Here is a 15,554-nt window from a genome sequence, read left to right on the forward strand (position 1 = left end):
GGCTCCCGGTGCATGGAGCCTGCTTCTCCCTCTGCCTGTGTCTCTGCCTCTCTCTCTCTCTCTCTCTCTGTGTGTGTGTGACTATCATAAATAAATAAAAATTTATTAAAAAAAATTTTTTTTAGTCATTTTGCTAGTTTATCAAAAGTTCCAAACCACCCCACCTCATTTACATGGAAGGTCACACACACACACACACACACACACGCACACTTGCACACACAGTACGCTCCTAATACATATCAGCGTCAAAACTGAAAGATCTGAGGTTTTAACCTACTTGCAAACTAAGAAGTAAGCCTGTCAGTCTCATGGATGCTGGTAAAGATATGTGACACCTGAATCACAGAGGACTTTATTGCTCATAACAGTAGTAAGAGGCTGATCTTATTTTATCAGCCTCAGTAGTGGGGCTGTGCTAGATTATTATATATGTTATATACTCTCTCTCTCTCTCTCTCTCTCTCTCTACACACACACACACACACACACCTTATATATATTATATATGTTCAGACTACCAAGATTTTGCTTCACTTTTCAGACATGATGAAGAGCAGGGCTTCTTTAAATTATGGCTATTTTGAAAACTTTTAAATTACATGGGTTCAGAAAAGCACCATTGGAAAACATTGACTAGTAACTTTGAAACCTATAAGATGAATAGACTGATGTGGGGGCTTCCGAAGATGATTTACACTGTGGAGGAGTTGGCTGACTTTCAGGGTCACGCCCATCCCCAACCTTCTATGATGTAAACATTAGAGAAGGCCCCCAGCCCTGTGGTTGAGGGAACACAACTGCTTACTGCCTATACCCTTTTCCATTGTTCCTGGGATGTGCTATTGCTAATTCCATTACCTGATCCATAGCTGCAGTGGCCGCCAAGAACTCTCATATCCATCCTTTTGCTCAGCCAACAAATCTACTGACTATAACTTAAATGGAACAATTGTTCCCTAGGGCACAGGAAGTGGAGAAACTCGTTGCTCTATCACAAGACCTACTACTTATAAACATCTTCAGTAGCAGAATCTAACATAAGCTCTCTCATTAAACACACAGCTTTGTCTCCTAAGAGCAACATCATCTTGTGGCCTATCAAGGAAGAGGCTACTCTGTTGCTTTTATCAGTAGTGGGACTGTGCCAGATTATTATATACCTATGATGCTCCTATTTCAAATCTACCAAGACATTACCCCATTTTTAAAGACATGATGAAGATCTGGGCTTCTTTAAATTACAGCTGTTTGAAATCTTTAAAATTCTATAGGTTCAGAGAAATATTTGTGTAAAACATCGACCGGCAACTCTGAATCTTGTAAGATGAATAGACTGATGTGGAGGGCTTGACTTCTGTAACTCAGAATTGAGTACTGAATGCCTACTACGTGGCAGAACTTTGGTATAAACCCTTTCACTCCCTTACATTAGTCCTTTAAGGCAGAGATTTTAATCTCCATTTTAGAGGCCAGGGAGCTGAGATTTAACATGGGTTACAGAGCATGCCCCAGGACAAATAGCTTGCAAGGCTCTGATCTTTTTTCTTTGCTACAACTGCTTCTCTTTCCACTGACAGCTGCACCCACAAGATGCATCAGATTTCACCTTCTACAGAACCATGGAACTTTTAATTCAACTCCAAAAGTTTGTGTGCGGATCGATGTGTAAAATAGCTGTAACATATATGTTTATGCACAGATACATGGCACAGATAATTTTCAGCAACTACTCTAAGGATCATTTCCTTCCAAGTTGTTCTACTACGGTCTGCTCCCTCATTTTCTTGGTCTTTATTCAGATACTATCTTTCAGTATCTGAAAATTCTGCAATTTCGGAATTCTGAATTCTGAATGGATGGATTCCATTCAGATCTCTCTGAGAGATCTCAGAGATTCTGACTTATTCAGAATTTTCCTTATTTATTTTGTTTCTTATCTGTTCTGCCTTCACTAAAATGCAAGCCACAGGAGGACAGGAATTTTTATCTGTTTACTGTTAAGTTTAAAATAGCTTCTGGCATGTGGGAGGAGAAAAAATATTAAGTGAATGAGTCAAGAGCGTAATCTCTATGCTGCTATCTAAAAGTACTATATATGGGAGGCTCAGCATACCTTCTGAAAAGGGGTGGAGATTCTGGCCTAATTTAACACAAGAGTTAAGAAATGCTTCCACTAAGTAAATACCCCCAAAGGAAGCAACCAGTACAGCTTCTGTCTTTGAGAGCTTGCAAACTAACTGGGGAGACTAAACATATAATGGGTGAACAAAAAACAAGACTAGATCCACAGAATAATTTATCAACCTGAACAGTTAAATGCAGCAAGGGCTGATTTCAAAAGTGGTGAGTCAAGGAGGTTTATCAGAAAATGTCTGTTAGATAGAAGTAAATCAATATATACCTGAACCCCCGCCTCTGAAAGCATTTTTAAGGATACACTCATATGCACCTTATGGAATAAGTACATTTGGAGAATATTTCTGAGAAGGTCTCAAGCTCATGTAGTGGGAATGTTTAGTCTGTAATGTGAACACGCAAAATATATTTCTCAGCAAATCCTTTGTCTCTTATAAAAACACAGTTTCACCAAGTGGCCCAACAGCAACGTGAGAAACATGGAGAAACCCAAAATTCCTGGGAACACTCTGGATGGGCAGAAGGTCATCACCAAACTGAAATCTGGGCACCACCTGATGCAAACCAATTAAATTTCATAGAAGTGGTGAGTGCTGAAGGAAATAGAGTTAACTGGGAAAGAAAAACCATGACACTTGCTTCTAATCTTTCTGCTGTTCTATCTATTTCTCTCCTTTTTGTTTCCTCTTCCCATTAAGACTTCCTCATTTCTTAGATGAGTAATTAAACCCTGACCTCAGGTATAAATCTCAGAAGCACTTATCAATAAAAACGAACTCACCAACTAACCGGGGGCAACTTCTGTTTCAACACTGATTCACCACATGATCTTAAGTTGTGTACATAGTACACTAACTTCCTTGGGGAAAAATGCACTACACAAAGTAGGACATGATGGTAACAGATACTGCTATCATTTGTCTAAAAACAATTCCAGTTTTACTTCGGATGTCTAGAAGCTTCTATATTTCTTTCTTTCTTTCTCTATTTTCTGTTTTTTCCTCTCCTCACTCATTAAACTTTCCAGTAGGGCAATAAACAAGTTCATGGGGGTAGAATATATTCAAGATTCAAAGTAGAAAACTGTATTTAAGTGAATTTGTGGACATTAAATAAATTTTTATTAAGTGTCCAACACATTGAGATAGTAAGGAAATGTGCAAATTTCTGAAAGATTATTCCAGAAAGGTGTTTTTCATTACATTAAATTGTATATTCACTTAAATTACATTAAATGTAACCAAATTTCAGAAGTGTAGAGACAAAGTAAGACAGCTTCTTGAGACCGAACTCCACCATGTCATTAGAACATAATGAACTTGATCCCCGGGTAGAAATGTCCTCCCAACGAATTTCATTGTTCTTCACTTCACAATTCAGAAATAAAAAGTACTTCATGGTGGAGAGTACACACATAAATGGCTTAATGTTGCATTACACTAGATTGTTCACCCCTGTGGTAGAATATTTGAATACCTCTGATAGATATACAGAATAAGCACATTCATTCGGAGAATATTTATAAGAATGTCTCAAGCACATGTATTGGGAATGCTCTGTCTGTAATAGAAGCACACAAAATATAATTCTCACCAAATACATTGTCCCTTAAATCATTTACAAATTACTTGACACATGAAATAGTATGTGAATTGAAATATACAAAAACAGAACAGAAATTTCTAGAAATAGCACACTTTAAAGGATGGATTAAGGATAAAATAGGCAATATTTTTCAATGTCTTGCTAATTATGATGGCTTCACTTTATCATTAGCTAACATCTCAAGGTTCAGCGTAAGCCATTATCATACTAATGATAATGAAGTAAGTCCCTATTTCAAATAGTCTTGTGTGGGTAATGCCAAATGTTTTCTTCCCAAATCTTCTCAGGTGTGGCCAGACCGTCATTGTGTTATGCCCACGGTGGGACAGGCAAAGAGCCTTTACTAAGAGGAGAAGGGTCAGCTGTGCTATTTTCTTACCTTGTGCTTATTTCACATCATGTTATCTTTCATCAGGGGCTCTTTTGCGCTATTTTTGTTTTTTAAGACTGATTTATTTATTTGAGGAGGAGGTGCAGAGGAAGAGAGTCTTAAACAGACTCTGCACTAAGAGTGGAGCCCATGGTGGGCTCGAGCTCAGACCTGAGATCACCACCTGAGCCGAAACCAAGAATCAGACACTTAACCTACTGCACCACCCAGGCACCCTGCAGGATTACTACTGTTAAGCCAGTGTTTTGTGATGCTGATTTAATTAAAACTAGGTCATATAATCGATAAATCTTTTCAATAAGGGCATGTGTAAATGCCGTATGTTGTATTACGTTAAAAGCAATAGGAGCATGGGAACAGCTGTGTTTCTGGGTGGTGGACCTCCTCCCTCACCTGCCTTCTGATTATTGACTAAAAGGGTCATCCCAAACCATATCATAAATGATAAAGCTCAGGATTTTTCTTATTTTTTAGATAAATACAAAAAATCTAATATACGCTTTCCAATAATTTGTGTGGGGCATGCACACTGAATACCACTGCTCTAGGAATTTTTAAGATATGAATTCTTCTTAATTTTGAAAACATACTTAAGGCATTGTGTAACCCTGGGAGTACCAGACTTTAATTTTCAGATGTCTGCGTGAGAATATCAGACTAGGATAAAGTTACCAAGCTAAGACCAGTCTACCTTATCCCCACCAAGGCTACAAAATAGCCAAATGCCAGATTTTACTGTCCTCATGTATTATTTTTATATAAATATATATGATAATAGTTCATTCTTATATTCTTATGCTAATAGTTCTTCATCAGCAATGCTGAGTCTATAATCCCTATTATTTCTTTATAAAAAGTTGATAGTGTAATTTATTCCTTTGGCATATGACCTATGGAACAAGGGCAGGCAGTGAAGTAATTTTTCAACTAAGCAATTAAAAATGTATTAACAAGTGAGCTACCAATACATGCAACAACATGGATACATTTCAAAGACATTACGCTGAGTGAAAGAGAGCATCTGCAGAAGACTACAACACTCCATGATTCTGCTTATCGGAAATTCCAGAAAAGGTAAACTAACCCATCATGATGGAAATCAGGATAGATGATGGTTGTCCCTTCAGGCATGGAAAGATGGGATTAACTGGGAAAGGACACGTGGGAACTTTCGGAAGTGATGGAAGTGTTCCATATCTTGACCAAGAATTGGATTAAATGAATGTGTACATGTTTCAGAACTAATGTATCTGTACAGTCGATGTCGATGCATTCATAGACATTGTGGATGTGAATTACGTCAATAAAAATTTCAGGTGCAGAGGAGAGCAGTTTCTAATGATGCTCTCTTATGATACCTTACGCAGTGCCTAAATCGCTAGTTCCATTTAGTGAAGTTAGTTCCAAAGTGAAGAGGTTTCAGCTGGTAAAATCTGCATGTTAGGTGTCAGCATCGAGTGGTAATAATAGTAATAATAAGAACAAGTATTATTTTATTGCATATTGACTATATGCCAAGTACTGTGTTATTGCTTTCCCCTGGGGAAGAAAACACTCAGTCATTAAAAACAAACAAACAAATACTTGAGTAATCTCCCCAAAGGTATATAAGCAATAAACTGTGCAGTTGAACGTGGATCTCAGGTTTCTTTCCTTAGGAGCCCATGCCCTCTACTACTGGAGCCCATGCCTCTACTTTCTTTCCTTAGGATCCCATGCCCATAGATGCTTCTTAGAGAAGAAAATGAGAATTTTCAGTCTTTTCAAGGAGGCAATATAAAAACAAATATTTATTGAGTGTGCACTTTGTCCCAGGAACCATAAGAAGTACTTCCTGTCATTATCTCTGTGGAATTCTTATTATTTCTATTATTTTATTTATTTTTATCTTATTTTTTTACAGATGAGGAGTTTGAAGCTCAGAGAGGTTAAGCAACTGGTTGAAGATCACACATTACATGAAAGATTTCTGATTGCATTTCAGAGCCATTGAAATCAAAGTCCAGTTTGTTTGTTTGTTTGTTTTTCTATTTCCAGTGGTTCTTAACTAGAAGATACATCAGAATCAATGGTAGCAATTTTTAAGAATTACGCATTTCTGGGCCTACCTTGGCTATTTTTATTCTGCAGATTAAAGGAGCACTTGGGACTTAGTTTCTTTACAGGGCCCACCAAAGATGCTAAAGGAAATCCTACCTAAGGACCATGGTGCCAAGTTGTCATTGGTTTCTCAACAAGACTCCCTTCCTCACTCCTTTTAAAGTGCTTATGCCTTTATTTTATTTAAAATATTAAAAGACAAGTGGCCTCCTGTCATAATAAACAGGAGTAAACAACAGTAGACCTTGGCTTCAGCCTTGTTTCTGCCACTAACTGACTGTTAGGGCTTTAGACAAAGCCATTGAGATCCTTTGGGCCAGCTTTCTCCTTTAATATTAAAGATGGACATGCCTTCTTTAAAATTCCATCGTGTTCTAACATTCAATAAATTAAAACTAATCCTATTTGTTAAATGCTGTGACCTCCTCTGAAGTACTGGAAAGGACCCTGGGTGTCTGTTATACAGATAGGTGGGAATTTGCTGAAATAGTGATCATTAACCTTCAAGACAGCTGAAGTGGAGCGAAAGTCTCTAGGGGAACCTAGAGATACCACTGGTTTCTAGACAAACTGGCAGAGCATTACAAATCTTTGTCACTTCAAGAAAAATTAAACAAAAGCCACAATTTTGTACTTCACACCTTTTGTGCCAAGTTTACAAGACTGTTTAGGTATAAAAATGTAAGAAGGGATCTTTACTTGCAAATAGAGTTCAGGAGATGTATCAGATAGACATAATCAATTGACAAGTGAGATGTATTTGCAGGAAGCGCTTACAGTGATGTGTGCAGAGCAGCAAAGTTGCAGGAGGCTGCCGTTGGGCCACCAGTCATCTTGCTGGAATGGGAAAGAAAGGTCAGGATTTCTGACCTGCTGTGTTAGGTTGGTTGGAGACCAACCACAGACAGGGGCCTGAACTTGAGAAGAGACAAGACAAAATCTGGAAGAACAAATGCAGATGGGAAAGAGCTGGAGGAATGAAGAGTGGGTTGCCTACTATGGTAGATGGATGTGGAGAACAGGCAGGGGTACAGGAAGAACCTGAGCATCTGCTGCCTACCTGTGGCCCACCAAAAGACCAATGCTGTGGAAGATAAAAGGAAACTCTGGCACCTACAGTGCTCCCCCCAGACGCATTTCTGTCTTAGCTTCTGCTTCTCCTCTGATCCCATTGCCCCCTCTTTATCCTCCCCTCCTTACTCTGCCACAAGGGGCTGCCACCACCCCCTCTCCTCTCCTCTGGTAGTTCCTCCTGAAGCCAGGTTCTTGCAGAGAGGAGCCCAGGGAGGAGCCCAGGTGAGGAGCAGGTTTGGGTGCAGGAGGTCAGGGTCTGTGCCCCTTTGGACTTCTGCTTCTTTGAATTTTTCCTATGAAGGGATTTTTGTTTGGTTGGTTCTCTCATATAGAGAGGTGAGCGTAATTAGGAAGAGCTCTTGAGTCAAATCCTACCTCATGGGCTACAATCCAAACCCGCAGACCTCTGCCCACAACAGCGACAGATCTTGTGTCTAAAAACTGTGTCCAGGATTGTACTTGCCCTACTTCAGGTAGGACACTCTGTGAACAAAAACAACATCAACCATCCCTTTGATCATTCTGGTGTAGAGGGAAGCCCTGGACAGAGAAATCAATTAGAGGCTCATGGGCTTCTCAGATACGACTAGATCTCCCATAGTCACAGTTAATTGAAATAAGCAGAATAGTTTGTTTCTCTTCAATTACACTTTTCCATTTTAAAACATTGAGTGTAAGTTCCCAAGAAACTACAGTTCAAATACAAACTAAAGTTTAAAACAATGTGTACAGAAATACGAACAATAAAGTCTTTAAAGCACTGGATTTTTGAGGAAATAAAATATATGTACAATATAATTCATCAACCTTAAGAGTAGATTTGTTGAGTTTCATAAATGCATACTGTAGTCCCCGACTTATCTGGGGGGCTATGTTCCAAGACACCCGCCCCCCGTGAGTGCCTGAAACTGGATAGGACCAAACCCTATATATGCTATGTTTTTAATTTAATTTAAGAATTAGGTACAGTAAAAGATTAGCAAAAGCAACAGCAATAACATGGAACAATTACAACAATATATTATAATACAAGTTATGTGAATGTGATCTCTCTCTCTCTCAAAACATCTTATTGTGCCGTATTCATCCTTTTTCTGGTGATGATGTGAGATGATCAAATGCCTGCGTGATGAGATGAAGTGAGGTGCGTATTGTCAGCATTGTGATGCTACGTTACGCACCGCTAATTTTCTGAGGATACGTCAGAAGGAAGATCCTCTGTTTCCAGACCACTGTTGACCATGAGAACCTGAAATCCCGGAAGGCAAAACAGTAGCCGAGGGGGGACCACCGTTACCGTCATTTGGCCACCACCACAATCGTGATATACAATGTTTCCACCACCTGAGAAAGGGTCCTCATGTCTCTTTGCAGCCATCTTCTCCACCCACACTCTAGTCCTCCACAGCCACTCATTTCGTTTCCGACACTATATTTTGCCTTTCCTAAAACTTCTTATAAATGGCATCATGCGGTACGTACATAGTCTTTTGTATCTGACTTCTTTCAATTAGCATAATGTTCAGAGATTCATTCATGTCGTTCAAAAAAACTTTAGGGCTGTATTCAGCTCTGGTTCTGGTACTCAAGGTCAATGTGACATTAACAATATTTGTAGGTTTTGTTTGATGATATGAATTATCTTTTCTGTCCACAAAGTTTGAAGTACCTACCAATTATTAGACAACAGATTTCTGTTTGTCTCTCCATTTGCCCTGTCTTTTTTCACTTGCTTTTTTTCTCCTAAGAGAAATAAGGAGAATGTGTCAATGAGACCCATTTACCCATATATCCATTCTTCTCTCCTCTTGGACAATGTTCTGCCTCCTTTGAAGTCAGGCACAGCCACATGAACTTTTTGGCCAATGAGATGTGAGTAGAAGTGATGTCTGCTCTTTCCAGATGGAAGTTTTAATCTTCATTGCCCTGGTAATTATAGCAGCATGTGTGGAGGGAGATCCCAGGTCTATGAGTGATGGTAAACAGCAGAGCCCTCTACCAACCGGGCTGAACACGAAGCATGAAAAAGAAATAACAACCCTTCACCACTGAGTAATTTTAGGGGTAACTGTTACTGAAGCATAGTAGCACACTAGTTGATCCTGGCTGAAAAAGGAAGCAAATGACCAGGTGATGTGAATGACACACACCATCACTGTCACTATTTTACTAGAGGATTTTTATTCTTTTCTTTCTGGCTTGCTCAGCAGTTCCAAAATAAACTTCTTCCTTTATGACCCATTGCATTGAAAGATTCAAAGTGTTTATGAAAAGTGTTTATCAAATGTTTGTTCAACTTGGTCTCTGACAGAGATTGTCATTGCTCAAAGAGATTGTGTCCTTTCTATGTGACATGTGATTTAATTTAATTTTATTAAAAAGTATTTATTTACTTGGCAGAGAGAAAAACAGAGCACAAGGAGGGGGAGCAGCAAAGAGAGAGGGAAAAGCAGGCTCCTGCTGAGCGGGGAGCCCAATATGGGGCTCAACCCCAGGACCCTGGGATCATGACCTGAGCTAAAGGCAGATGCTTAACTGACTGAGCCACCCAGGTGTCCCTTGGCATTGGATTTTAAACAGAGTGTAACAGGCATAACACAATTCCTCCATGGATGAATATGGAATTATGAATATGGTAATTAGCAATGTCGGGCTCTGCAACAGAGACTTCTAGGGCTCATCAGTGCTTGTGATGTCCTCTTCTTCATGAGCATGGCTAGACTACTTCTTCCAACCAACCTCTCTGTAGGTTAACTATTTGCAAGCCCTGAAAGCTAAGGGCAGCTGTGTTAGTCCATGCTCTCTTTCTTTCTTTGAACAGCTGATTGCAGAAGAGGACAAGACCTTAGAAGAAAGTAAATGAGCAGGAGAGAAGGAGCCTGGGCCTCTAAGTGACAGCATGGAGCAAGGTCTACCCATTCACTTCCCATTCCTTCAACCCACATCGGGCAATGCTGTGAGCAAGAAATGGACCTTTATTTCCGTAAGCCCCCGAGGCTTGAGATTTGTTTGTTACATCAGCAAATGTGAGTTATCCCAATACAGGAGCTAATTAACAAGGCTATGGCACTGCAGTTTGAAAGCAAAAATTCCTCTATTCACACGCACACAAAACTTTGTGAGCCCCATTACATTTGTGAAGAAAAGGAGTCACTTACACGGTTATGAAAGCCATATACATGTTGAATGGCAAGTACCAAAATTCATTCTCTGTCCTGAATCTAGTGCTCCTACCACACCATGTAGCAGTAATAGAAGGCTGCAGTGTCTTGGCAATTTAGTAAAAATCTATAAAAATATAAAATGATTAACGTATATGTATACATATATTTCAAGGAAGTGGCTTACACAGTGGTGGGTTTGGGTTAGCCATCTCTCTCTCTCTCTCTCTCTCTTTTTAAAGATTTTATTTATTCATGAGAGACACACAGGGAGAGGCAGAGACCTAGGCAGAGGGAGAAGCAGGCTCCCTGTGGGGAGCCTGATGTGGGACTTGATCGCAGGACCCTGGGATAATGACCTGAGCGGAAGGCAGATGTTCAACCACTGAGCCACTTGGTCTCTGCATGTGATGTGGTATAGTCAAGAGGAGATGGATCATGAGCAAGACCAAAGGAGACCCCTACAAGAACAGACTGACACTCATGGCTGTTGCTGCCTCTGACTTTGGTGATGAGAACATTCTTCCCCGATCAGTCCTTTATTGCAGAACTGAACATGCACACACCTGGTACAGGAGTCACTGAACCTGAAGAAAGATCCAGGAAAGATGGAGCAGCTGCAGATGCCACTGCTGCGTCACACTGATGAGGTCAATCGGCAGGTCTGTGACCATGCATGTGAGCTTCACGATGGTCACTGATTCCTTTTTGGCTTTCTCATCTCGTGAGAATCTGTCTTATGACCCACTCTAAGCAGACATTTGCAAGATAGGGAGTTTGGGGAAATGTCTGACAGCCCCGTCACATTGCTGCATTGCAAAGGCACCACGGCAACACTGAATATTTCACTCTTTTAATATTGAACGGTCTGTGAGTACTGGTGATCAGTGGTGAAATGCAAGATTCCCGCTCTAAGCACTCTGGCTTAAGGCAAAATTGCTAACCAGGTGTTGTTCATCTAAATTATTCCTAACCTCCAGTTTTAGGTGACTTTTCCATTCTCCTGGTGTCCAAGCCATTCCTGGTGGTTATTTCACTTTTTCAAAACCTTGTCTCGGGGGAGGTGCTGATACTATTCTTAGACACCTTTTGATAGCTTTAAGTCAAAGCCATCTGCTGTGGGCACTCATGTTTGCAGCCTCTTCTCCATTTGGAGACCTCAGGTCTCTGCCACAGGGAACCACAGATGTGTGGTCTTTGGAAACCATGCCCAGTGACAGTGTTTCCCAGAGAGCAAGACAGGTAGCCTTGGTGGATGTGAAGTGGTTCTAGATGATACAGGGACACATTCATTTGAATAGACATGTCCTTTTAATGTGCACTGGAAAATTGATCAATAGATAAAATAAAACAAGGGTAGTGATTTAAACTTTTCTTCTGAAATAGTTTCACCTTGTAAGAGTGAACATTTTTTAAATTATTAGGTAAATGATAGCGAGTTAATATTGAAAATATTAAGCACATACTATTGCAAATGATCCACCAGAACCTCCAAAATCATAAAGGTAAAATTCAGACTGTTGAGCTTTGAAAAATACTCCCATGTGAGGGAGTTTAAAGTCCTGATCTTTATGACAATCCAATGAGAATCCTAAATTCTACTAGCCAGTTAATAAAACCCTCTCCTCTGAAGCCCCCAATCCAATTTCGGCTGCTCCATCCTGAGCGGAGTTGGAGTTCAAGTTCTCATGATCTTGTGTGGTAATCTCCTGAAGGTACTGATGGTGTTTGTACTGAACTAAACAAAGGGTTGTTCAGACACCAGCTCCGGGACAGCCCATTCATTGCAACAGCCATGCCTGCATATTTCAGAAGATCTTGGAACCACGGACTACTTGGTGTCTTCCAAGAAATCAGGGAGTAAAAGAAGAAATGCCCATACACTTGAACCCCACCCTTCTCCCAACCCCTTGTACATGCAAAACTCAAGATGAATTCTCCTTCTCTAAAATTTCTAGCCAGCTCTTGAAAAACTGAGATGTCTTTGTTCCAAGACCATGGGTGCCAGAGTCTGAAATGCCAAAAAAAGGAGGTCTTGCAAAAAGGGAGTGTGCCTTTTGAGATCAGCCCTTCTGCTGATGTACCTGAAGGGCAACCTTTGCTGGCTGGCTTCAGGGGAGCAGAAAACAGGCTCCCCCTGATGTTCATTCTTATGATTCAGTCATTTTGGGTCACGGTTTATAGATTTCTACTCTTTTGTCTCCATGGACCTGAGTTTATGGAGAGTTTGGGGGTACAGAATATCAGAATACCAGAGCCCCTGGTGCTCTCGGCAGCCCATTCACATCTCAGAAGCAGCCAGTTCAGGCTTCCTCCCAACCTAGTAAAGAGCGCTCTGATGGATCAACCACATCTCCACACAGTTCTTGCTGTTCTTAATGCCAACACTGGATCAATCAAGGAGGTCAGCTTCCTTGACTAATGGCAGGAGAAGATGGCCAACACATAGGCTTTGTCTCATTTCTAAAATGGATGAAATGTTTCTTAAAAATGACTATTGCAGAAAGTAGACTAGAAGCAATTAGTTAAGATGGTTCCAGATCGTGTTTCTTTAAGGTATTCTGGTGTGTGTGAGAGAGAGAGAAAGAGAGACAGCAAGCAAGGAGGACAACAACTGGGGCTTGGGGATAATGCATTAGCACACCGAACTGGTGATGGATCTGGAAAGGAAGGACTGAAGAAGAGAAAATTAGTTTCTCCAAATTTATCATAGGCCCCAAGCTCGTTGACCTAAGATTCGGAGATGTCAGTGGTCCAATAAAAAATTTGCTATCAGTGTGCAACTTGCTATGGCCCAGTCCCTTGTTTTTTCCAGCTCCAGGCTCATCCAGAAATCTGCTGCCATTTCACTTCCTACTCAGCCTTCTCTGAAGGAGGGCAAGAGGCAGACGGTCAACTGCGCCTAAATACGCTTAGTCCAGGTCCATCCTTCTGCCCAGTTTACAAGTTCTTCTTGCCAATGGGACATTTGGCAACCACAGATCATGAGGATTATTAAGTAGAGTGATGGGAGATTTTGATGACAGATTCCTACATTTTGGTCTTCAAATTTTAAGAGGATTTACCTTTTAGTCCAAATATTACTGGAATGATGGAGTGATGGTCAGAAACCATCCCCGCATATAAAATTTGGAATGGGCTTGGACATCGGTTGCAAAACATCTAATTCAACTCTTTACTAAACTCATATTTAAATCATGTGATATAATGTATACATGCTTCAGGAGTCTTCATTCGTTTGACAAAAATTCCGATTTTTACTACTAACAAGCCCCTCTGCAAATGGTAAAACCTTATCTGGAAGGATTGATCCTGGGAAAAGACCTATGAGACCCAATACCAAAGCAGAACCATGAACCTTATACTGTTGTTGGCAATGAACTTATAATGTAAGCACTCATTTCCACTATGCATTGCTAAAGACGTTGCTTTCCTTTCATTTAAATGTAGTACTAAATATTTGTGTGCATTTTATGATTTGAAGCATTTAGGCTTTACATGATTTTGCTGATGATATTTAGGACCAATCATTAATACATTCTATTCTTGTGGACTATTTTGAAAGAAACCACAAGGTCAAACATGATTTGGGGCTAGCAGAGCATTTAAAAAGCAATGCTGTAAAGGGAGTTACTTGATTCATACGATCTTGACTCTACAAACCCCACAGCACACCCCTTTCCCAGGAGTTATTTATTTTCAGGGGAAAATATCCATATTTGTGTGAGATTCTGACCCAAAACTCAGCAAAGATTGTCTTAATGGTTAATTATTTCCATTTTTATGTGAATTATTATTTGATGCAGTGACATCATACTTGGTGAAAATTACATAAGGAATTAGAAATTAGTTTTGATCAGTCACCTGTAATGGAGATGGTATCACCCTCTCTTGCTAAAGATTATGAAACTCCTTTATAAGATGCTTTTCCATCTCATATTTTGGCTTTAGCATTCACCAACTTTCCAGATCAGTTTTATTATGAAAGCTATTGACTATAGCTTTTGTTCATTTCAGGAGGTGTAGATTATGATTCACATACATTGCATTTTTTTTTCAAAATGTTACATGGCAGCAATTTTTTAGGGTCTTTTTGAAACTCTCCCATTAGAGAAAGCATCCTTCCTTGCTGTTCCTCAGAGCTATTCACTCTGCATGTCATAAGGCCACTGCTTTCCAAATGTTCTATTGGTCCTTCCTAATAAATCATTTGCCAATAAATTCTCCTTGAGCCCAGATAAGGTGTTTCAGTTTTGGATTTTCCTCATTGCTTGACCAACCCTTAGCACATCAAAAAACAAAGGCAGACTCAGGATGAAATGTGGGGCTGTAGAATGTTTGAGTCTGTTTCTAAGCTTTTATTCTGTGTTATAATTATCCGTTTACATAAATCCCCACCAGAAACTAGGGTCATATCTCTTTCACCTTTTTATCTCCACAAACAACCACAGAGCCTGATTGAGTTCATGACTCAAATGTATATCAGAGTAATTTAAAAAAAAATTGTTTCCCTTTTGCACTTCCAAAACTTTCTTTAGAGTAAGCCCGAGATACTATCTGCAGGGCTGGTAAAATGGGAATGCAAAGATATATAGAAAAAAGTCAATGCTTATTTTTGTTTTCCATTACCAAAATAAGATTTTGCATCAAGTCTTGGGAGCTAGATTTTCTAGGAAGTTTCCGTTTGCCTTGGGTAGGGGTCCTGAAGATAGCTAATGGTGCCTGCCTGCAATATTGCCATTGGGTTTACTATGTAGCAAGAGGGTCCCATTAGCCCCCCGGCTGGAGGGCAGATCACCCAAGCCAGGAATGAGCTGTGGTCACATTTTGGGAGATTGTCATCAACAAAGTTAAGATAGGCTGAGACAAATGAGGGGTCCTTTGTGGGGTGTCATGTATAAGAAGAAATATCTCTATACATACCTCTATGGCTATTGATAACTATATTAATATCGATAGCTAACAAATTGCTTTAGTTCTCTGTCTTTGTCAGTTACTGATTAAATGTGATAAGTTCTATTAGCTCTCAAAGTAATGAAAGCTATAAACCAAGACATCTCTCCCTATCTTTTCCTTGATGACAT

This window comes from Canis lupus, chromosome 24, assembly GCF_048164855.1.
Source record: "Canis lupus baileyi chromosome 24, mCanLup2.hap1, whole genome shotgun sequence".
Classification (NCBI taxonomy): domain Eukaryota; kingdom Metazoa; phylum Chordata; class Mammalia; order Carnivora; family Canidae; genus Canis; species Canis lupus.